We start from the raw sequence: 25,243 nt of genomic DNA on the forward strand, positions 1-25,243 counted from the left end.
CGGTGTTGGCAGGTCACCCGGGAATTTTTGGCACCAGAGATCTGGTGGCCAGGTCCTTTTGGTGGCCTTCCTTGTCAAGGGATGTGCGGTCATTTGTGCAGTCCTGTGGGACTTGTGCTCGAGCTAAGCCTTGCTGTTCTCGTGCCAGCGGTTTGCTCTTGCCCTTGCCTGTCCCGAAGAGACCTTGGACACATATCTCCATGGATTTCATTTCTGATCTTCTGCTATCTCAGGGCATGTCCGTTATCTGGGTGATATGTGATCGCTTCTCCAAGATGGTCCATTTGGTTCCTTTGCCTAAGCTGCCTTCCTCTTCCGATCTGGTTCCTGTGTTTTTCCAGAACGTGGTTCGTTTGCACGGCATCCCTGAGAATATTGTGTCAGACAGAGGATCCCAGTTCGTTTCCAGGTTCTGGCGATCCTTTTGTAGTAGGATGGGCATTGATTTGTCGTTTTCGTCTGCTTTCCATCCTCAGACTAATGGACAGACGGAGCGAACCAATCAGACTTTGGAGGCTTATTTGAGGTGTTTTGTCTCTGCTGATCAGGACGATTGGGTGACATTCTTGCCGTTGGCTGAGTTTGCCCTTAATAATCGGGCTAGTTCCGCCACCTTGGTTTCGCCTTTTTTCTGCAACTCTGGTTTCCATCCTCGCTTTTCTTCGGGTCATGTGGAGCCTTCTGACTGTCCTGGGGTGGATTCTGTGGTGGATAGGTTGCAGCAGATCTGGAATCATGTGGTGGACAACTTGAAGTTGTCACAGGAGAAGGCTCAGCGCTTTGCCAACCGCCGCCGCGGTGTGGGTCCCCGACTACGCGTTGGGGATTTGGTGTGGCTTTCTTCCCGCTTTGTTCCTATGAAGGTCTCCTCTCCCAAATTTAAACCTCGTTTTATTGGGCCTTACAAGATATTGGAAATCCTTAATCCTGTATCTTTTCGTCTGGATCTTCCTGTGTCGTTTGCTATTCACAATGTATTTCATAGGTCCTTGTTGCGGCGGTACATTGTGCCTGTAGTTCCTTCTGCTGAGCCTCCTGCTCCGGTGTTGGTTGAGGGCGAGTTGGAGTACGTGGTGGAGAAGATCTTGGATTCTCGCCTCTCCAGGCGGAGGCTTCAGTACCTGGTCAAGTGGAAGGGCTATGGTCAGGAGGATAATTCCTGGGTGGTCGCCTCTGATGTTCATGCGGCCGATTTAGTTCGTGCCTTTCATGCCGCTCATCCTGATCGCCCTGGTGGTCGTGGTGAGGGTTCGGTGACCCCTCACTAAGGGGGGGGTACTGTTGTGAATTTGCTTTTTGCTCCCTCTAGTGGTTACTAGTTTTTTGACTCTGGTTTTTCTGTCATTCCTTTTATCCGCACCTGGGTCGTTAGTTAGGGGTGTTGCTATATCAGCTCCCTGGACCTTCAGTTCAATGCCTGGCAACGTAGTTATCAGAGCTAGTCTGCTGTGCTCTTGTCTACTGATCCTGGTTCCAGTTATATCAGCTAAGTCTGCCTTTTGCTTTTTGCTATTTGTTTTGGTTTTGTATTTTTGTCCAGCTTGTTCCAAATCTATATCCTGACCTTTGCTGGAAGCTCTAGGGGGCTGGTGTTCTCCCCCCGGACCGTTAGACGGTTCGGGGGTTCTTGAATTTCCAGTGTGGATTTTGATAGGGTTTTTGTTGACCATATAAGTTACCTTTCTTTATTCTGCTATCAGTAAGCGGGCCTCTCTGTGCTAAACCTGGTTCATTTCTGTGTTTGTCATTTCCTCTTACCTCACCGTCATTATTTGTGGGGGGCTTCTATCCAGCTTTGGGGTCCCCTTCTCTGGAGGCAAGAAAGGTCTTTGTTTTCCTCTACTAGGGATAGCTAGATTCTCCGGCTGGCGCGTGTCATCTAGAATCAACGTAGGAATGATCCCCGGCTACTTCTAGTGTTGGCGTTAGGAGTAGATATATGGTCAACCCAGTTACCACTGCCCTATGAGCTGGATTTTTGTATTCTGCAGACTTCCACGTTCCTCTGAGACCCTCGCCATTGGGGTCATAACAGTTTGCCAGGCCAGTATTAAATGTTTAATGCATTGCAGAAGAGGGATTATAAGAAAGAAGATTCTGAGTTTTTTTTTTCTCCTTCCCCTTTACCTCAGAGTGGCTATGCTTGCTGCAGACATGAATGTCCAGACCTTGATTACAAGTGTGGACCAGCTGGCTACTCGTGTGCAGGGCATACAAGACTATGTTATCAGAAATCCTAGGTCAGAACCTAAAATACCGATTCCTGAACTGTTTTCCGGAGACAGGTTTAAGTTTAGGAATTTCGTGAATAATTGTAAATTGTTTTTGTCCCTGAGACCCTGTTCATCAGGAGATTCTGCTCAGCAAGTAAAAATTGTTATTTCGTTCTTACGGGGCGACCCTCAGGATTGGGCTTTTTCGCTGGCGCCAGGAGATCCGGCATTGGCTGATATTGATGCGTTTTTTCTGGCGCTCGGTTTACTTTATGAGGAACCCAATCTTGAGATTCAGGCAGAAAAGGCCTTGCTGTCTATGTCTCAGGGGCAGGACGAGGCTGAAGTGTATTGCCAAAAATTTCGGAAATGGTCCGTGCTGACACATTGGAACGAGTGTGCACTGGCCGCTAATTTTAGAAATGGCCTTTCTGAAGCCATTAAGAATGTTATGGTGGGTTTTCCCATTCCCACAGGTCTGAATGATACTATGGCACTGGCTATTCAAATTGACCGGCTGTTGCGGGAGCGCAAAACCGCAAATTCCCTCATGGTGTTGTCTGAACAGACACCTAATTCGGTGCAATGTGATAGAAAAACCGCAAATTCCCTCATGGTGTTGTCTGAACAGACACCTGATTTAATGCAATGTGATAGAATCCTGACTAGAAATGAGCGGAAAATTCATAGACGCCGGAATGGCTTGTGCTACTACTGTGGTGATTCTACACATGTTATCTCAGCATGCTCTAAACGTATAGCTAAGGTTGTTAGTCCTGTCACCGTTGGTAATTTGCAACCTAAATTTATTCTGTCTGTAACTTTGATTTGCTCACTGTCGTCTTATCCTGTCATGGCGTTTGTAGATTCAGGTGCTGCCCTGAGTCTCATGGATCTCTCATTTGCTAAGCGCTGTGGATTTACTCTTGAACCATTAGAAAATCCTATTCCTCTTAGGGGTATTGATGCTACACCATTGGCAGCAAATAAACCGCAGTATTGGACACAGGTTACCATGTGCATGACTCCTGAACACCGCGAGGTGATACGTTTTCTGGTTTTACATAAAATGCATGATTTGGTCGTTTTAGGGCTGCCATGGTTACAGACCCATAATCCAGTCCTGGACTGGAAGGCTATGTCAGTCTCAAGTTGGGGCTGTCGTGGTATTCATGAGGATTCCCTGCCTGTGTCTATTGCTTCTTCTACGCCTTCGGAAGTTCCGGAGTATTTGTCTGATTATCAGGATGTCTTCAGTGAGTCTGAGTCCAGTGCACTGCCTCCTCATAGGGACTGTGACTGTGCTATAGATTTGATCCCAGGCAGTAAATTTCCTAAGGGAAGACTGTTTAATCTGTCGGTACCTGAACATACCGCTATGCGTTCATATATCAAGGAGTCTCTGGAAAAAGGACATATTCGTCCGTCTTCTTCCCCTCTTGGTGCGGGATTCTTTTTTGTGGCAAAAAAGGACGGATCTTTGAGACCTTGTATTGATTATCGGCTTTTAAATAAGATCACTGTCAAATTTCAGTATCCTTTACCGCTGTTGTCTGACTTGTTTGCCCGGATTAAGGGTGCCAAGTGGTTCACCAAGATAGACCTTCGTGGTGCGTACAACCTTGTGCGCATTAAGCAAGGTGATGAATGGAAAACCGCATTCAATACGCCCGAAGGTCATTTTGAGTACTTGGTGATGCCTTTTGGGCTCTCCAATGCGCCTTCAGTTTTTCAGTCCTTTATGCATGACATTTTCCGGAAGTATCTGGATAAATTTTTGATTGTTTATCTGGATGATATTTTGTTTTTTTCTGATAATTGGGATTCGCATGTGGAGCAGGTCAGGTTGGTCTTTAAAATTTTGCATGAAAATTCTTTGTTTGTCAAGGGCTCAAAGTGTCTCTTTGGTGTACAGAAGGTTCCCTTTTTGGGGTTCATTTTTTCCCCTTCTGCTGTGGAGATGGACCCAGTCAAGGTCCGAGCTATTCTTGATTGGACTCAGCCCTCGTCAGTTAAGAGTCTTCAGAAGTTCTTGGGCTTCGCTAACTTCTACCGTCGTTTTATCGCTAATTTTTCTAGCATTGTGAAACCTTTGACGGATATGACCAAGAAGGGCTCCGATGTAGCTAACTGGGCTCCTGCTGCCGTGGAGGCTTTCCAGGAGTTGAAACGCCGGTTTACTTCGGCGCCTGTTTTGTGCCAGCCTGACGTCTCACTTCCCTTTCAGGTTGAGGTGGATGCTTCGGAGATTGGGGCAGGGGCCGTTTTGTCGCAGAGAGGCCCTGGTTGCTCTGTTATGAAGCCTTGTGCCTTTTTCTCTAGGAAATTTTCGCCTGCCGAGCGAAATTATGATGTGGGCAATCGGGAGTTGTTGGCCATGAAATGGGCATTTGAGGAGTGGCGTCATTGGCTCGAGGGTGCTAAGCATCGTGTGGTGGTCTTGACTGATCACAAAAATCTGATGTATCTCGAGTCTGCTAAACGCCTTAATCCGAGACAGGCCCGCTGGTCATTGTTTTTCTCCCGCTTTGATTTTGTTGTCTCGTATTTACCAGGTTCAAAGAATGTGAAGGCCGATGCTCTTTCTAGGAGCTTTGTGCCTGATGCTCCTGGAGTCGCTGATCCTGTTGGTATTCTTAAAGATGGAGTTATCTTGTCAGCTATTTCTCCGGATCTGCGACGTGTGTTGCAGAGATTTCAGGCTGATAGGCCTGAGTCTTGTCCACCTGACAGACTGTTTGTCCCGGATAAGTGGACCAGCAGAGTCATTTCCGAGGTTCATTCCTCGGTGTTGGCAGGTCACCCGGGAATTTTTGGCACCAGAGATCTGGTGGCCAGGTCCTTTTGGTGGCCTTCCTTGTCAAGGGATGTGCGGTCATTTGTGCAGTCCTGTGGGACTTGTGCTCGAGCTAAGCCTTGCTGTTCTCGTGCCAGCGGTTTGCTCTTGCCCTTGCCTGTCCCGAAGAGACCTTGGACACATATCTCCATGGATTTCATTTCTGATCTTCCGCTATCTCAGGGCATGTCCGTTATCTGGGTGATATGTGATCGCTTCTCCAAGATGGTCCATTTGGTTCCTTTGCCTAAGCTGCCTTCCTCTTCCGATCTGGTTCCTGTGTTTTTCCAGAACGTGGTTCGTTTGCACGGCATCCCTGAGAATATTGTGTCAGACAGAGGATCCCAGTTCGTTTCCAGGTTCTGGCGATCCTTTTGTAGTAGGATGGGCATTGATTTGTCGTTTTCGTCTGCTTTCCATCCTCAGACTAATGGACAGACGGAGCGAACCAATCAGACTTTGGAGGCTTATTTGAGGTGTTTTGTCTCTGCTGATCAGGACGATTGGGTGACATTCTTGCCGTTGGCTGAGTTTGCCCTTAATAATCGGGCTAGTTCCGCCACCTTGGTTTCGCCTTTTTTCTGCAACTCTGGTTTCCATCCTCGCTTTTCTTCGGGTCATGTGGAGCCTTCTGACTGTCCTGGGGTGGATTCTGTGGTGGATAGGTTGCAGCAGATCTGGAATCATGTGGTGGACAACTTGAAGTTGTCACAGGAGAAGGCTCAGCGCTTTGCCAACCGCCGCCGCGGTGTGGGTCCCCGACTACGCGTTGGGGATTTGGTGTGGCTTTCTTCCCGCTTTGTTCCTATGAAGGTCTCCTCTCCCAAATTTAAACCTCGTTTTATTGGGCCTTACAAGATATTGGAAATCCTTAATCCTGTATCTTTTCGTCTGGATCTTCCTGTGTCGTTTGCTATTCACAATGTATTTCATAGGTCCTTGTTGCGGCGGTACATTGTGCCTGTAGTTCCTTCTGCTGAGCCTCCTGCTCCGGTGTTGGTTGAGGGCGAGTTGGAGTACGTGGTGGAGAAGATCTTGGATTCTCGCCTCTCCAGGCGGAGGCTTCAGTACCTGGTCAAGTGGAAGGGCTATGGTCAGGAGGATAATTCCTGGGTGGTCGCCTCTGATGTTCATGCGGCCGATTTAGTTCGTGCCTTTCATGCCGCTCATCCTGATCGCCCTGGTGGTCGTGGTGAGGGTTCGGTGACCCCTCACTAAGGGGGGGGTACTGTTGTGAATTTGCTTTTTGCTCCCTCTAGTGGTTACTAGTTTTTTGACTCTGGTTTTTCTGTCATTCCTTTTATCCGCACCTGGGTCGTTAGTTAGGGGTGTTGCTATATCAGCTCCCTGGACCTTCAGTTCAATGCCTGGCAACGTAGTTATCAGAGCTAGTCTGCTGTGCTCTTGTCTACTGATCCTGGTTCCAGTTATATCAGCTAAGTCTGCCTTTTGCTTTTTGCTATTTGTTTTGGTTTTGTATTTTTGTCCAGCTTGTTCCAAATCTATATCCTGACCTTTGCTGGAAGCTCTAGGGGGCTGGTGTTCTCCCCCCGGACCGTTAGACGGTTCGGGGGTTCTTGAATTTCCAGTGTGGATTTTGATAGGGTTTTTGTTGACCATATAAGTTACCTTTCTTTATTCTGCTATCAGTAAGCGGGCCTCTCTGTGCTAAACCTGGTTCATTTCTGTGTTTGTCATTTCCTCTTACCTCACCGTCATTATTTGTGGGGGGCTTCTATCCAGCTTTGGGGTCCCCTTCTCTGGAGGCAAGAAAGGTCTTTGTTTTCCTCTACTAGGGGTAGCTAGATTCTCCGGCTGGCGCGTGTCATCTAGAATCAACGTAGGAATGATCCCCGGCTACTTCTAGTGTTGGCGTTAGGAGTAGATATATGGTCAACCCAGTTACCACTGCCCTATGAGCTGGATTTTTGTATTCTGCAGACTTCCACGTTCCTCTGAGACCCTCGCCATTGGGGTCATAACAATACCCGCAGTAAGATGGGCTCAGTTCCATCTAAGATTGTTGCAGTGGGAGGTCCTGTCGGCGCAAAAACTGTTAAAAGGGCGTTTAGAGGGCAAGCTGTGTCTTTCTTTGGGGGTAACGGATTCCCTAAAATGGTGGACCATAAGAAATCATTTAACATCTGGGGTCCAGTGGGTAACTCCGATAGAACAGGTCATCACCACAGACGCAAGCGGTACAGGATGGGGAGCTCATTTAGGGACTCTCTCAGTTCAGGGATCTTGGTCCCATATAGAGTCACAACAGGCGTCAAATTTAAGGGAATTATGGGCCGTAGAAAGAGCTGTGAAACACTTCCTTCCCATCATTCAGGGCCACCATACCAGGGTCATGTCGGACAATCGCGCAGTGGTGGCATATATCAACCACCAAGGGGGGACGAGGTCCCCTTCCCTAATGAAGTCAGCGTCTGTCCTCCTACAAATAGCAGAGCACCACCTGCTATCCCTCTCTGCTCTTCACATAAGGGGAATCGAGAATTCGAGAGCAGACTACCTAAGTCGCAAGACACTAAGGCAAGGGGAGTGGTCTTTAAATCCCCGGGTCTTTCAAAAGATAGTGCAGGCCTGGGGCTTACCTGTGATAGATTTGTTTGCCACTCTAACCAACAGGAAGGTAGACAGGTTCTGTTCACTAGACCCGAGGGAGAATCCCTTCGCAGTAGATGCCCTGCAGATTCAATGGGATTTCAGTCTCGCTTATGTGTTTCCACCAATAGCAATGATTCCAGCAGTAGTGAGGAAAATCAGAATGGAGCAAGCGAGAGTAATCTTAATTGCTCCATTTTGGCTGAAAAGACCTTGGTTCTCCCTCCTGAGACAAATGTCTATAACCGATCCGTGGATCCTACCAGAGATTCCGGACCTACTAACCCAGGGCCCAATATGCCACTCTCAGGTGAAGGGCTTCCATCTTGCAGCCTGGAATTTGAGAGGGCATTACTGAGTAGGCGGGGGTTTTCGCCGGGGTTAGTTTCCACCTTATTAAAAAGTAGAAAACCAGTAACATCTAGAATTTATGGTAGAACGTGGAAAAAGTTTCTGGATTTTTCGGGGCAACCTTTGGGGGACAAGGCTCCTGTGGGTACCATCTTAGAATTTTTACAAGCGGGTTTACAACTGGGGTTGGCAACCAATACACTCAAGGTCCAGGTGTCGGCATTAGGTGCTTTATATAATTGCAATCTTGCCTCCAATAGATGGGTATCCCGCTTTATTAAATCCTGTAGTAGGTCTAGACCGATAAAAATTCAGAGACTTCCCCCGTGGGATTTAAATCTGGTATTAAATGCTCTAACCAATAGTCCATTTGAACCCCTGCAGGAATCATCATTAAAGATACTCACTCTTAAAACGGTCCTCCTGGTTGCGTTAACATCAGCCCGTAGGGTGAGCGACTTACAGGCCCTGTCCGTCTCCCCTCCTTACACGCAAATTTTTGATGACAGGGTAGTACTCAGACCAGATCCGGCATACCTTCCAAAAGTTGTACTTAAATTTCATAGAAGTCAAGAGATTGTGTTGCCCTCCTTTTGTAATAATCCTAGAAACCCAGGGGAGGCAAAATTTCATACACTGGATGTGAGGAGGGCTATTGTGCAGTACATATCCTTGACTAATCAGTGGAGAAAAGATCAATCCCTTTTCGTAGCCTTCCAGGGTAGTAGGAAAGGATATGGGGTATCCAAGGGTACTATTGCTAGGTGGATTAGGGAGGCTATTTCATTATCCTATGCTTCCTGTGGCGCCCCGATCCCTGATGGCATCAAGGCTCACTCCACCAGGGCCGTGTCTACTTCCTGGGCTGAAAAAGCAGAGGTATCGATAGATCAAATTTGTAAAGCCGCTACCTGGTCCTCTCCGTCTACCTTCTTTAGACACTACCGGCTAGATCTATCCTCCTCGTCTGACCTTACCTTTGGTAGAAGGGTGCTACAAGCGGTGGTCCCTCCCTAAGGTGGTTCTTTCTCCAAAAATCTCTCAGGTGTGCTGTCATGGGAGACGGGAAAACACCAAGGTTACTTACCGGTAGCCGGTTTTTCCGGAGCCCATGACAGCACCTGTATATTCCCTCCCTTCTCTTTTTCACCCTTTGGTGCGCACTTTTTAGCTGGGTGTATTTTGTTAAATTTATAATGTGGTGATGGATTACCATGTACTAACCAAAAGGGCCTCTCATGCTCTGAAAACCAACTGAAGCGAGGGAGAGGTACCGCCCTTTTATTTCAGTAGGTTTCCTGTCCTGACTGGGCGGATCCCTCTCTCAGGTGTGCTGTCATGGGCTCCGGAAAAACCGGCTACCGGTAAGTAACCTTGGTGTTTTTCTGCTATTTTCCACCCCAAAATTTGGAGTGCGTCTTATGGTCCGGTGCATCTTATAGTCCAAAAAATATGGTAATAATTACCATGGGGGACCAAATCCGAATGCAAATTTCATTGATTGCTTACACTAATTTTAGGAACAGCACCCTATCTATCGAACAATCAGAATATATATTATGGCGTGGGGACCTATATGGAGAATATATTTGGAATTTATCCATCGTTTTTGCCTTTTTTTTAAATATTGCTCCCTCTCTTGGATGTAACTTCCTTTGAATACATTTTTTTCATATATCTATTAATACGTATATTTTCAGAGGTGTATTTATCTTTTTAGATTTCACCCCCCTGAATATTGGTGCAATTAAAGGTACTTAATCCTCTTTCAATAGTATTATTTGTATACTTTTGAATGTTATATTGGGTTTACATGGACATTTTTTCAATACCCTATTTATATACAAGTAGTACTATCCTTATATTTCAATTTTCACAACATCTTTAAATCCATCATATATTATGAAGTTCACTTATTATTTGCATGGTTTTTATACACATTTCACTTACTTTATACTCACTTTAGTCACTTTTCTTCTTTATACTCTCTTCACACCACATGATACCATAACGTTTATTTGATTTGCACAGTCTGAGATGTGTGATCAGCCATTCACATTTATTGATTTATTGTACACATTTATATTTTTATATTTTACATATTAGCATAGTTTTTTATATTTAATCTCCATTTCTTCGGGCATGATAAGTGATGCATGACCCTCTATTATGTATTACTGCTCACTAGTTTATTACCATCTTTATCATATATTAATTTTGGGGGAATAAATATACAGTGGGGGAAATAGGTATCTGATCCCTTGCTGAATTTGTAAGTTTGCCCACTGACAAAGACATGAACAGTCTATAATTTTAAGGGTAGGTTAATTTTATCATTGAGAGATAGAATATCAAAAATAAAATTCAGAAAATCATATTGTATAAATTCTTTAAATGTATTTGCATTTTGCCGTGAGAAACAAGTATTTGATCCCTCTGGCAAACAAGACTTAATATTTAGTGGCAAAACCATTGTTGGCAAGCACAGCAGTCAGAGGTTTATTGTAGTTGATGACGAGGTTTTTTGGCCTTGCTAACCATGTTACTATGGTTCTTTAGAAGGACACAAAAGAAGAGTGAACAAAGGCAAATAAGTCATCAGGGTAATATATCTGGTATATACCATAACAACTAATAACTAGATCATAAATGTTTTAATACCCAGCAGAGATATATGCCATGGACCTGTAACAAGACCAGTTGTCAAATACATAGAAATAGAAGGGGGGGGGGGGGGGGGAGGAAAACATCCAAACGACAACCTGAGGTCTGTTTGAATAAAATTGCTTTATTGTGGAAAATGCAAGGAAGCGGTGGGAGCCGCGAACAACCATCTAAAAACTAAAAGGGGCACGGAGAACCATGGATGCCATAATATTTATGAGATCTCAAATATTGTATATTATGCATAACAGTAATAAAATGCATCAAATAGTACCATAACCCAGATGCAAACACTCATTGTATACAAAGCATAATCTTCACCAATAGAGAATATGGACAATAAATACACCAGAAAGTTCATGGCACAGAGTACGATACATCATCTAAAAGTGCAGACAAGTGCAGACAGCCAGAGGGTCCCCATGCCTGCCCCAATGCGTGTTTCGGAACACCTTCATCAGGGGGCACGATGTGTAATGAAACAAAGCCGGTTTAGTGTCTTTGGCCTTTTTAAACCGGCTTTGTTTCGTTACACATCGTGCTTCCTGACGAAGGTGTTCCGAAACGCGCGTTGGGGCGGGCACGGGGACCCTCTGGCTGTCTGCACTTGTCTGCACTTTTAGGTGATATATCGTACTCTGTACCATGAACTTTCTGGTGTATTTATTGTCCATATCCTCTATTGGTGAAGATTATGCTTTGTATACAATTAGTGTTTGCATCTGGGATATGGTATTATTTGATGCATTTTATAACTGTTATGCATAATATACAATATTTGAGATATCATGACAAATGTCTTTTTTCTGCCTTGCTAACTATGTTACTATGTTTGCGCACATGTCAGGAGGAATTCTGGCCCACTCCTCTTTGCAGATCATCTCATTAAAATTTTGAGGCTGTTGCTTGGCAATTCGGAGCTCCAACTCCCTCCATAAGTTTTCTATGGGATTAAGGTCTGGAGCCTGGCTAGGCCACTCCATGACCGTAATGTGCTTCTTTTTGGGCCACTCCCTTGTTGCCCTGGCTGTATGTTTTGGGTCATTGTCTTGCTGGAAGACCCAGCCACGACCCATTTTTAATGTCCTGGCAGAGGGAAGGAGGTTGTCACTCAGGATTTTACGGTACTTGACTCCATCCATTCTCCCATTGATACAGTGAAGCAGTCCTGTGCCCTTAGCAGAGAAACACCCCCAAAACATAATGTTTCCACCTCCATGCTTGATAGTGAAGACAGTGTTCTTTGGGTCATAGGCAGCATTTCTCTTTCTCCAAACAAGGCGAGTTGAGTTAATGCCAAAGACCTCAATTTTTGTCTCGTCTGACCTCAACACCTTCTCCCAAGCACTCACAGAATCATCCTGTGGGTTCATTGGCAAACCAGATGGGCCTACACATGTGCCTTCTTGAGCAGGGGGACCTTGCAGGCACTGTAGGATTTTAAACCTTTACGGCGTAATGTGTTACCAATGGTTTTCTTGGTGACTGTGGTCCCAGCTGCCTTGAGATCATTAACAAGTTCCCCCTGTGTAGTTTTAGGTTGATCTCTCATCTTCCTCATGATCAAGGATACCCCACGAGGTGAGATTTTGTATGGTGCCCCAGATCGATGTCGATTGACAGTCATTTTGTATTTCTTCCATTTTTTTACTATTGCACCAACAGTTGTCTCCTTCTCACCCAGTGTCTTATGTATGGTTTAAAGCTCTTTGGTCTTGCCCATGTTGTAAAGGTTATAGTCTGACTGAGTCTGTTGACAGGAGTCTTTTAAAAAGATGACTATGTAAGACAGCTGTCTTTAATGCAGGTAACAAGTTGATTAGGAGCGTCTAACTCGTCAGTAGGAGCCAGAACTCTTAATGGTTGGTAGGGGATCAAATACTTATTTCTCACTGAAAAATGCATATAAATTTATATAATTTATACAATGTGATTTTCTGGATTTTATTTTTGATATTCTATCTCTCAATGTTAAAATTAACCTACTCTTAAAATTATAGACTGTTCATGTCTTTGTCAGTGGACAAACTTACAAAATCAGCAAGGGATCAAATACTTATTTCCCCCACTGTATATACCGTGTTACTTCTAAAGGCACGTATGCATTTAAATTATTACATAACACTAAGTTTCGACTAGTCAAGCCATCGTGACGTTTTAGAAATGTCTCCATTATGTATGGACATATTTACCTAGTCATCCATTTTTATATGCCATACTTACTTTTCAATTTTTGTCAGAGGATATTATAATATCATACAACCCTCCGCTTTTTTTTGTATGTTTTCATTTTTTGTCTGTCATTCAATTCTCTGTACTATTTCATATGAGTCCATTATAGTGTGTGCATGTACGGAGACGTAATATTGCTTGGTGCTGCTGGCGGCGTCTCTCCACAGCAGCAGGCTGGTCGCGTGACTGTAGCTCCACTCACCTGACCCATGTGGGCGCTGCTGTATGTCATCGTGGACACCCCTCTTCCTGTGATGCCCTTGACGATACTAACTGCCGTCATGTAAACACTTCATGCGCCAATCAGCAGCACTGTCTCTAACCTTATGCCAGTTAGTATATATTATGTGATTGGATGCATTATAATACTTAAGGGGCTCAGATTTGCCATGATGACACTCCCCTAGAAGGCATGCCCGCCGAAACGTGCATAGGGGAAGTGGCACTACCGCTTGGCTCATGTACATTGCTTATTTCTCCTTACTTTGTGTCTTTTTTAGCGGTGGAACTATTATTATTATTATTATTATACATTTTTATAGCGCCATTTATTCCATGGCGCTTTACATGTGAAGAGGGAGCAAATATAGACAAATACAATAAACACAAGTAAAAAACAAGGCACTAACAGGAACAGAAGGAGGGAGGACCCTGCCCGCGAGGGCTCAGAGTCTGCAGGGGATGGGTGAGGATACACTAGGAGAGGGTAGAGCTGGTTGTGCGGCTGTTCAGAAGATTGAGGATCACTGCAGGTTGTAGGCTTGTTGGAAGAGGTGAGTCTTCAGGTTCTTTTTGAAGGTTTCTATGGTAGGCGAGAGTCTGATGTGTTGGCGTAGAGAGTTCCAGAGTATGGGGGAAGCACGGGAGAAGTCTTGGATGCGGTTGTGGGAAGAAGAGATAAGAGAGGAGTAAAGAAGGAGATCTTGTGAAGATCAAAGGTTGCGTGTAGGTAAGTACCGGGAGACCATGTTGCAGATGTATGGAGGAAACAGGTTGTGGATGGCTTTGTATGTCATAGTTAGGGTTTTGTACTGGAGCCTCTAGACGATAGGAAGCCAGTGAAGGGCTTGGGATAGGGGAGAGGCTGGGGAATAGCGGGGAGACAGGTAGATTAGTCGGGCAGCAGAGTGTAGGATGGATTGGAGTGGTGCCAGAGGGGAGGCCAGAGAGTAGGAGGTTGCAGTAGTCAAGGTGGCAGATAAGGGCAGATTGTAAGCTCTCACGAGCAGGGTCATCTTATTTTGCTTTAATTATTGTATTGCTAACGTTATTACTTATGACTGTTGTGTTTGAAACTGTTAAGCTGTAAAACGCTGCGGAATATGTTGGCGCTATATAAATAAAGATTATTATTATTATTATTATAAGGGCGTGCACTAGTGGTTTTGTGGTTTCGTTGTCAAGGAATGCATGGATCCGGGAAATATTTTTGAGTTTGAGACGGCAGGAGGAGGTGAGGGCTCAGATATGTGGCTTGAAAGAGAGGGCAGAGTCGAGGATCACCCCGAAGCACTGAGCATGCGGGACTGGGGAAAGTGAGCAGCCATTGACATTGATGGATAGGTCTGGTGGAGGGGTAGAGTGAGATGGGGGAAAGATGACGAATTCTGTTTTGTCCATGTTCAGTTTTAGAAAGAGAGAAGAAAAGAAGGCCAAGATAGGAGATTGTTGTGAATTTACCTTTTTGGCTCCCTCTAGTGGTTACTAGTGATTTGACTCTGGGAATGTCTGCCATCCCTTGTATGCTCACCTGGGTCGTTAGGTCAGGGGTGTTGCTATATAAGCTCCCTGGACCTTCAGTTCAATGCCTGGCAACGTTGTAATCAGAGCTAATCTGTTGTGCTCTTGTCTACTGATCCTGGTTCCTGCTAGATTAAGCTAAGTCTTCTTTCTTGCTTTTTGCTATTTGTTTTTGTTTGCATTTTTGTCCAGCTTGTACATAATCTGTATTCTAACCTTGCTGGAAGCTCTAGGGAGGCTGGAGTTCGTTAGACGGTTCGGGGGTTCTTGAATTTCCAGTGTGGATTTTGATAGGGTTTTTGTTGACCATATAAGTTATCTTACTACATTCTGCTATTAGTAAGTGGGCCTCTCTTTGCTAAATCTAGTTCATCTCTGTGTTTGTCATTTCCTCTTACCTCACCGTTATTATTTGTGGGGGGCTTGTATCCAACTTTTGGGGGTCTATTCTCTGGAGGCAAGAGAGGTCTTTGTTTTCCTCTTCTAGGGGTAGTTAGTCCTCCGGCTGGCGCGAGACATCTAGCGACCAACGTAGGCATGTTCCCCGGCTACTTCTAGTGTTGGCGTTAGGAGTAGATATATGGTCAACCCAGTTACCACTGCCCTATGAGCTGGATTTTTGTACTTCGCAGACTTACTTGTTCCTCTGAGACCCTCGCCATTGGGGTCATAACAGTTTGCCAGGCCAGTATTAAATGTTTAATGCATTGCAGAAGCGGGATTATAAGAAAGAAAATTCTGAGGTTTTTTTTTTTTTCTCTTTCTCATTTTTTTTTCTTTTCCCCTTTACCTCTGAGTGGCTTGTGTTTGCTGCAGACATGAATGTCCAGACCTTGATTACAGGTGTGGACCAGCTTACTGCTCGTGTGCAGGGCATACAAGATTATGTTATCAGAAATCCTATGTCAGAACCTAAGATACCGATTCCTGAACTGTTTTCCGGAGACCGATTTAAATTTAGAAATTTCAGGAATAATTGTAAATTGTTTTTGTCCCTGAGACCCTGTTCATCTGGAGACTCCGCTCAGCAAGTGAAAATTGTTATTTCTTTTTTACGGGGCGACCCTCAGGATTGGGCCTTCTCGCTGGCGCCAGGAGATCCGGCATTGGCTGATATTGATGCGTTTTTTCTGGCGCTCGGTTTGCTTTATGAGGAACCCAATCTTGAGATTCAGGCAGAAAAAGCCTTGCTGGCTATGTCTCAGGGCCAGGACGAGGCTGAAGTGTATTGCCAAAAATTTCGGAAATGGTCCGTGCTGACCCAGTGGAACGAGTGTGCATTGGCTGCAAATTTCAGAAATGGCCTTTCTGAAGCCATTAAGAATGTGATGGTGGGTTTTCCCATTCCCACAGGTCTGAATGATTCCATGGCCCTGGCAATTCAAATCGACCGGCGGTTGCGGGAGCGCAAAACCGCAAATTCCCTCATGGTGTTGTCTGAACAGGCACCTGATTTAATGCAATGTGATAGAATCCTGACTAGAAATGAGCGGAAAATTCATAGACGCCAGAATGGCTTGTGTTACTACTGTGGTGATTCTACACATGTTATCTCAGCATGCTCTAAACGTCTTACTAGGGTTGTTAGTCCTGTCGCCATTGGTAATTTGCAACCTAAATTTATTCTATCTGTAACTTTGATTTGCTCTCTGTCATCGTATCCTGTCATGGCGTTTGTAGACTCAGGTGCTGCCCTGAGTCTGATGGATCTGTCATTTGCCAAGCGCTGCGGTTTTGTTCTGGAGCCATTAGAAAATCCTATCCCTCTTAGGGGTATTGATGCTACGCCTTTGGCAAAAAATAAACCGCAGTTTTGGACACAGGTTACCATGTGCATGACTCCCGAACATCGGGAGGTGATACGTTTTCTTGTTCTGCATAAGATGCATGATTTGGTTGTTTTGGGTTTGCCATGGTTACAGACCCATAATCCAGTCTTGGACTGGAAGGCAATGTCGGTGTCAAGTTGGGGCTGCCATGGAATTCATGGAGATTCCCTGCCCTTGTCTATTGCTTCTTCTACGCCTTCGGAAGTTCCGGCGTATTTGTCTGATTATCAGGATGTCTTCAGCGAGTCTAAGTCCAGTGCACTGCCTCCTCATAGGGAATGTGACTGTGCAATAGATTTGATTCCTGGCAGTAAGTTTCCTAAGGGGAGACTGTTTAATTTGTCGGTACCTGAACATACCGCGATGCGTTCATATATCAAGGAGTCTCTTGAGAAGGGGCATATCCGTCCTTCTTCTTCCCCTCTTGATGCGGGATTCTTTTTTGTGGCCAAAAAGGACGGATCTTTGAGGCCTTGTATTGACTATCGGCTTTTAAACAAGATCACTGTCAAATTTCAGTATCCTTTGCCGCTGTTGTCAGACTTGTTTGCCCGGATTAAAGGTGCCAAGTGGTTCACCAAGATAGACCTTCGTGGTGCGTACAACCTTGTGCGCATTAAGCAAGGCGATGAATGGAAAACCGCATTCAATACGCCCGAAGGTCATTTTGAGTACTTGGTGATGCCATTTGGGCTCTCTAATGCACCTTCAGTTTTTCAGTCCTTCATGCATGACATTTTCCGGAAGTATCTGGATAGATTTTTGATTGTTTATCTGGATGATATTCTGTTTTTTTCTGATGATTGGGACTCGCATGTGGAGCAGGTCAGGATGGTTTTTAAGATTTTGCGTGAAAATTCTTTGTTTGTTAAAGGCTCAAAGTGTCTCTTTGGTGTACAGAGGGTTCCCTTTTTGGGGTTCATTTTTTCCCCTTCTGCTGTGGAGATGGACCCAGTCAAGGTCCGAGCTATTCATGATTGAACTCAACCCTCGTCAGTTAAGAGTCTTCAGAAGTTCTTGGGTTTTGCTAACTTCTACCGTCGTTTTATCGCAAATTTTTCTAGCGTTGTTAAACCATTGACGGATATGACCAAGAAAGGCTCTGATGTAGCTAACTGGGCTCCTGCTGCCGTGGAGGCTTTCCAGGAGTTGAAACGCCGGTTTACTTCGGTGCCTGTTTTGTGCCAAACTGACACCTCACTTCCCTTTCAGGTGGAGGTGGATGCTTCGGAGATTGGGGCAGGGGCCGTTTTGTCGCAGAGAGGCCCTGGTTGCTCTACTATGAGACCTTGTGCCTTTTTCTCCAGGAAGTTTTCGCCGGCAGAGCGAAATTATGATGTGGGCAATCGGGAGTTGTTGGCCATGAAGTGGGCATTTGAGGAGTGGCGTCATTGGCTCGAGGGTGCTAAGCATCGTGTGGTGGTCTTGACTGATCACAAAAATCTGATGTATCTCGAGTCTGCTAAACGCCTGAATCCTAGACAGGCCCACTGGTCATTGTTTTTCTCCCGTTTTGACTTTGTGGTCTCATATTTACCAGGTTCTAAGAATGTGAAGGCCGATGCTCTGTCTAGGAGCTTTGTGCCTGATGCTCCTGGAGTCGCTGAACCTGTGGGTATTCTTAAGGAAGGAGTTATCTTGTCAGCTATTTCTCCTGATCTGCGGCGTGTGTTGCAGAGATTTCAGGCTGGTAGGCCTGACTCTTGTCCATCTGACAGATTGTTTGTGCCTGCTAAATGGACCAGCAGAGTCATTTCCGAGGTTCATTCCTCAGTGTTGGCAGGGCACCCGGGAATTTTTGGCACCAGAGATCTGGTGGCCAGGTCCTTTTGGTGGCCCTCCTTGTCAAGGGATGTGCGGTCATTTGTGCAGTCCTGTGGAACTTGTGCTCGAGCTAAGCCTTGCTGTTCTCGTGCCAGCGGGTTGCTCTTGCCCTTGCCTGTCCCGAAGAGACCTTGGACACACATCTCTATGGATTTCATTTCTGATCTTCCGGTGTCTCAGGGCATGTCTGTCATCTGGGTGATATGTGATCGTTTCTCCAAGATGGTCCATTTGGTTCCTTTGCCTAAGCTGCCCTCCTCTTCTGATCTGGTTCCTGTGTTCTTCCAGAACGTGGTTCGTTTGCACGGCATTCCTGAGAATATTGTGTCGGACAGAGGATCCCAGTTTGTTTCCAGGTTCTGGCGATCCTTTTGTGGTAGGATGGGCATTGATTTGTCGTTTTCGTCCGCTTTTCATCCCCAGACTAACGGACAAACGGAGCGAACTAATCAGACTCTGGAGGCTTATTTGAGGTGTTTTGTCTCTTCTGATCAGGATGATTGGGTGACCTTCTTGCCGTTGGCTGAATTTGCCCTTAATAATCGGGCTAGTTCCGCCACCTTGGTTTCGCCATTTTTCTGCAACTCTGGTTTCCATCCTCGTTTTTCCTCGGGACATGTGGAGCCTTCTGACTGTCCTGGGGTGGATTCTGTGGTGGATAGGTTGCAGCGGATCTGGAGTCATGTGGTGGACAACTTGAAGTTGTCACAGGAGAAGGCTCAGCGTTTTGCCAACCGCCGCCGCGGTGTGGGTCCCCGACTTCGCGTTGGGGATTTGGTATGGCTGTCTTCTCGATTTGTTCCTATGAAGGTCTCCTCTCCCAAATTTAAGCCTCGCTTCATTGGTCCTTACAAGATATTGGAAATCCTTAATCCTGTATCCTTTCGCCTGGATCTTCCGGTGTCGTTTGCCATTCACAACGTATTTCATAGGTCCTTGTTGCGGCGGTACGTTGTGCCTGTGGTTCCTTCTGCTGAGCCTCCTGCTCCGGTGTTGGTTGAGGGCGAGTTAGAGTACGTGGTGGAGAAGATCTTAGATTCTCGTCTCTCCAGGCGGAGGCTTCAGTACCTGGTCAAGTGGAAGGGCTATGGTCAGGAGGATAATTCCTGGGTGGTCGCCTCTGATGTGCATGCGGCCGATTTGGTTCGTGCCTTTCACACCGCTCATCCTGATCGCCCTGGTGGTCTTGGTGAGGGTTCGGTGACCCCTCACTAAGGGGGGGGTACTGTTGTGAATTTACCTTTTTGGCTCCCTCTAGTGGTTACTAGTGATTTGACTCTGGGAATGTCTGCCATCCCTTGTATGCTCACCTGGGTCGTTAGGTCAGGGGTGTTGCTATATAAGCTCCCTGGACCTTCAGTTCAATGCCTGGCAACGTTGTAATCAGAGCTAATCTGTTGTGCTCTTGTCTACTGATCCTGGTTCCTGCTAGATTAAGCTAAGTCTGCTTTCTTGCTTTTTGCTATTTGTTTTTGTTTGCATTTTTGTCCAGCTTGTACATAATCTGTATTCTAACCTTGCTGGAAGCTCTAGGGAGGCTGGAGTTCTCCCCCCGGGCCGTTAGACGGTTCGGGGGTTCTTGAATTTCCAGTGTGGATTTTGATAGGGTTTTTGTTGACCATATAAGTTATCTTACTACATTCTGCTATTAGTAAGTGGGCCTCTCTTTGCTAAATCTAGTTCATCTCTGTGTTTGTCATTTCCTCTTACCTCACCGTTATTATTTGTGGGGGGCTTGTATCCAACTTTTGGGGTCTATTCTCTGGAGGCAAGAGAGGTCTTTGTTTTCCTCTTCTAGGGGTAGTTAGTCCTCCGGCTGGCGCGAGACATCTAGCGACCAACGTAGGCATGTTCCCCGGCTACTTCTAGTGTTGGCGTTAGGAGTAGATATATGGTCAACCCAGTTACCACTGCCCTATGAGCTGGATTTTTGTACTTCGCAGACTTACTTGTTCCTCTGAGACCCTCACCATTGGGGTCATAACAGGAGATAGACAGTGTGGGATTTTGGTGAGTAAGGAGGTGAGGTGAGGTCCAGATAGGTAGATCTGCGTGTCATCGGCGTAGAGATGATACTGCAAACCGTGGGATTCTATAAGCTGTCCCAGGCCGAAGGTGTAGATGGAGAAGAGTAGGGGTCCCAGAACTGAGCCTTGAGGGACACCAATAGACAAGGGGTGAGGTAAGGAGGTGGTGTGGGAGAGGGAGACACTGAAAGTTCGGTCTTTTTAGATATGACGAGATCCAGGATAGGGCCAAGTCTGTGATGCCAAGAGATTATAGAATCTGTTGCAGGAGGGAATGGTCTACAGTGTCAAAGGCAGAAGACAGGTCCAGGAGAAGGACAGAGTAGTGCTGCTTGCTCTTGGCGGTTAGTAGGTCATTGGTGACTTTAGTTAGGGCAGTTTCAGTTGAGTGATGGGGTCAGAAGCCAGATTGTGTCCGGTCAAAGAGGGAGCAGGAGGAGAGGTGGGAGGACAGTTCAAGATGGACATGCAGTTCCAGTAGTTTTGAGACATAAGGGAGAAGAAATATCGAGCGATAGCTAGACACAGAGGATGGGTAGAGGGAGGGCTTTTTGAGGATGGGTGTGATCTTGGCATGTTTGAAGGAAGAGGGGAAGACACCAGTTGTGAGTGAGAAGTTGAAAAGGTGTGTTAGGGTTGGGATGAAGACTGTGGCGAGGTTAGGGATGGGAGCGGATCAAGCTTGCAAGTGGTGTGATCTAGACAGGAGGGTGGAGAGTGGATCTTCTGTCATGGTGGAGAAGCTGGTTTTGGAGGAGCAGGGTTGAGCAGCTAAGAGGGGCATTGGGCGCTGCAGGCCAAAGCGTTCTCTGATCGTATCGATCTTCTGTTTAAAGAAAGGCAAAGTCTTCAGCAGAAATGAGGGGGGAGGGAGGAGGTGCTGGGAGACGCAGTAGAAAATTGAAAGTGTTGAAAAGCTGTTTAGGGTTGTGAGACAGGGAGGATATGAGAGATGAGAAATAAGTTTGTTTTGCGGCAGTGAGCGTGGACTTGAAGCTGGCGACGGACTGCTTGTATGCGCTGAAGTGCTCGACAGAGTGGGATCTCTTCCATGTCCGCTTAGCGACCCTGGAAGCTTGTCTCAGTTCTTTGGTAAGGCTGGTCAGCCAGGGCTGCCTGTTGATTGTACTATGCTAATTTGTGATTACGTTCTGGCCTTACTATACACTCACTGGCCACTTTATTAGGTACACCTGTCCAACTTCTTGTTAACACTTAATTTCTAATCAGCCAATCACATGGCGGCAACTCAGTGCATTTAGGCATGTAGACATGGTCAAGACAATCTCCTGCAGTTCAAACCGAGCATCAGTATGGGGAAGAAAGGTGATTTGAGTGCCTTTGAACGTGGCATGGTTGTTGGTGCCAGAAGGGCTGGTCTGAGTATTTCAGAAACTGCTGATCTACTGGGATTTTCACGCTCAACCATCTCTAGGGTTTACAGAGAATGGTCCAAAAAAGAAAAAAAATCCAGTGAGCGGCAGTTCTGTGGGCGGAAATGCCTTGTTGATGCCAGAGGTCAGAGGAGAATGGGCAGACTGGTTCGAGCTGATAGAAAGGCAACAGTGACTCAAATCGCCACCCGTTACAACCAAGGTAGGCCTAAGAGCATCTCTGAATGCACAGTGCGTCGAACTTTGAGGCAGATGGGCTACAGCAGCAGAAGACCACACCGGGTACCACTCCTTTCAGCTAAGAACAGGAAACTGAGGCTACAATTTGTACAAGCTCATCGAAATTGGACAGTAGAAGATTGGAAAAACGTTGCTTGGTCTGATGAGTCTCGATTTCTGCTGCGACATTCGGATGGTAGGGTCAGAATTTGGCGTAAACAACATGAAAGCATGGATCCATCCTGCCTTGTATGGAGCATCTTTGGGATGTGCAGCCGACAAATCTGCGGCAACTGTGTGATGCCATCATGTCAATATGGACCAAAATCTCTGAGGAATGCTTCCAGCACCTTGTTGAATCTATGCCACGAAGAATTGAGGCAGTTCTGAAGGCAAAAGGGGGTCCAACCCGTTACTAGCATGGTGTACCTAATAAAGTGGCCGGTGAGTGTATTTGTTTGGGCACATGGCACTTCAGTATAGAACTACAGCCAGTATATATTTTCAATGGATAGACTATCATGGTTCATTACCAAATAACAAGCTGTATTTAATTTTGTTTCTGTAATTATTTGTATCTTTCCATCCTTTGGTGCCTCTTGCTACTGGCTTTCCACCATAATTTACCTGCCCTACTTGTTTTTAACATTTTGTAGTATAATAATTCAATAAAGATTGTTGCTTTTTATCCAGTTCTGTGTGCGCTTTTCTCTTATATCTTCTTGCCCTACCACCATCTACCTGACATTTGCTGCATTACTACTTCCCTTCTCTTATTGTTTATCCCAAAATAATAATGCTAACCTGATGGTGTCCCATGTGGCAAAACTTATTGTACCAAGTAACGTGCCCATCTATGTGCCTTACACAGTTATTGTGCCTCATTAGCATTAGTGCCCCCAGAGTAATACTTCCTTTTTACAGTAACAATGTTCTCTTACTGCGTCTACACAGTAATAGTGATCCCCTTATTGCACTTTCACTAAGTAAAAATGCCAAGTGTCTTCCAAGTAAGTAAAAATTCCCCTTAAGTGCTCTGTTCACAGTTATAGTGCCCCCAAACAATTATAGTGCCCCTAAGTAACTTCAACGTAGTAAAAGTGCATTGAAATTAATAATAATAATCTTTATTTTTATTTAGTGCTAACATATTCCGCAGCGCTTTACAGGTTGCACACATTATTGACGCTGTCCCCGTTGGGGCTCACAATCTAAATTCCCTATCAGTATGTCTTTGGAATGTGGGAAGAAACCGGAGTGCCCGGAGGAAACCCACGCAAACACAGAGAGAACATACAAACTCTTTGCAGATGTTGTCCTTAATGGGGCTTGAACCCAGGACTCCAGCGCTGCAAGGCTGCTGTGCTAACCACTGTGCCACCGTGCTGCCCATAAATTAATAAAAATAAGACTTACCTAAACCCACTCAAACGAAAAAAAGGAGTAGCTCAAGCTATAAGTTAGTGTGATAGATGATAACACTGCATCTAGTGATCTGCACTGACGTACCATTGTCTTTCGAGGACACCAACACAGTGAAATTGGCAAAAAGACATGCATGTGCATAAACTTATTTCTTGTAATTTCCACTAGAAAAGGTGTTTAAATGGGATTACAATACAGTGATTTAATGGTTTCAAATGCCTTGGATAATTACAATCTATAGTAAATGTAAAATATTGAACCAGAAAGATCAACAAGACTCAATTGCTGCATTTGCATATTAAGTGTCAGACAGATAAGACATTTTTCCCTAGCCACTGCAGGATCAAAGGACATTGCTCCTAATCAATATTCTGTCTTTTTACTTATTCTGCATATTCTCGTATCCCTTTCCATTCTAACTTCCAACTTGACTGTCAACATAGTCTTGAAGGGCAATCCATTTATAGAATAGCAACACACAAATAAAGAACATTTGACTGTCACAAGAGCAAACATTTCTTTGTTAACCTATTCAGAACAGAGGAAGGTCAACAGCATTGTATATATATGTATTGTGAGCCATGTTTCTATACTCTGAACTTCTGCTATTTACAGAGGCATGTAAAGATTGGGCACCACTGGTCAAAATTATTGTTATTGTCAACAGTTAAGCAAGTCGAAGATCTCTAAAAGGGCTAAAGTTAAAAATTACACATTTCCTTTGAATTTTAGGCAAAAAAAAAAACATATTATGATTTTTTTACGTTTTAAAAATTACAAAAAAGAAAATGGGCCTATGCAAAAGTTTGAGCACCTTGCATGGTTAGTACCTAGTGGCACCCCCTTTTGAAAGTATCACAGCTTGTAAACACTTTTTGTATCAGTCATCCTCTATAGGTGGTCAGATATTATGTAATGAACATATATGAATATATACAATACAGATACTAATGGGCTGAGGGGTATATGTACTGTATATACGAGGGGCGTTCACTAAAGATTTCCCCTGACCCACTTCCTGTGGACATATCTGACCAAAAAAACACTAACAAAGTCCAAGAAGAAACATATATGATGTCCTTGTCAAACAAATAATAACCCTTCAGCTCACAAATGGCAGTGAAGTGGAGGTGCAATTAAAACCTCAAAACATCCATATACCTCATAGTCACGTTTCTATGGACATGAACTATCCGATATATACTGTATATACAGCTATGGCAAAAATTATGAGACCACTGCAAAATGTTCAGTTTGTCTGATTTTTCTCCTTATAGGTATATTTTTGAGTAAAATGTAAATTGTTCTTTTATTCTATAAACTTCTGACAACAGGTCTCTGAATTTCCTAGCAATAAATTTTGTATTTTTTTTCTGACAAAGAAAAATGGTCAAAATAAAAAAAACCCCAGTGATTTCAGACCTCAAATAATGCAAAGAAAACAAGCTCATAATCATTTAGAAGCAACAATACTAATGTTTTACCTCAGGAAGAGTTCAGAAATCAATATTTTGTGGAATAACCATGATTTTTAATCACAGCTTTCATGCGTCTTGGCATGTTTTCCACCAGTCTTTCACACTGCTTCTGGCGCAAAAATGTAAGCAGTTCTTCTTTGTTTGATGGCTTGTGACTGTCCATCATCCTCTTAAATACATTCCAGAGGTTTTCAATGGGGTTCAGGTCTGGAGATTGGGCTGCCTATAACAGGGTTTTGATGTGGTGGTCTCTTAATTTTTGCCAGAGCTGTAAATATAGACCGACCCTATCTGGTGTGAACAGTTGTGTACTTAGCATAATGGCATTTTCCTCTGATGCGTTTCCTCCCTCTTTGGTCATTCAGGGATTCATCAGGAAGAAAAGGAGACCATAAACCACA

This window comes from Ranitomeya variabilis, chromosome 1, assembly GCF_051348905.1.
Source record: "Ranitomeya variabilis isolate aRanVar5 chromosome 1, aRanVar5.hap1, whole genome shotgun sequence".
NCBI classification, from domain to species: Eukaryota; Metazoa; Chordata; class Amphibia; order Anura; family Dendrobatidae; genus Ranitomeya; species Ranitomeya variabilis.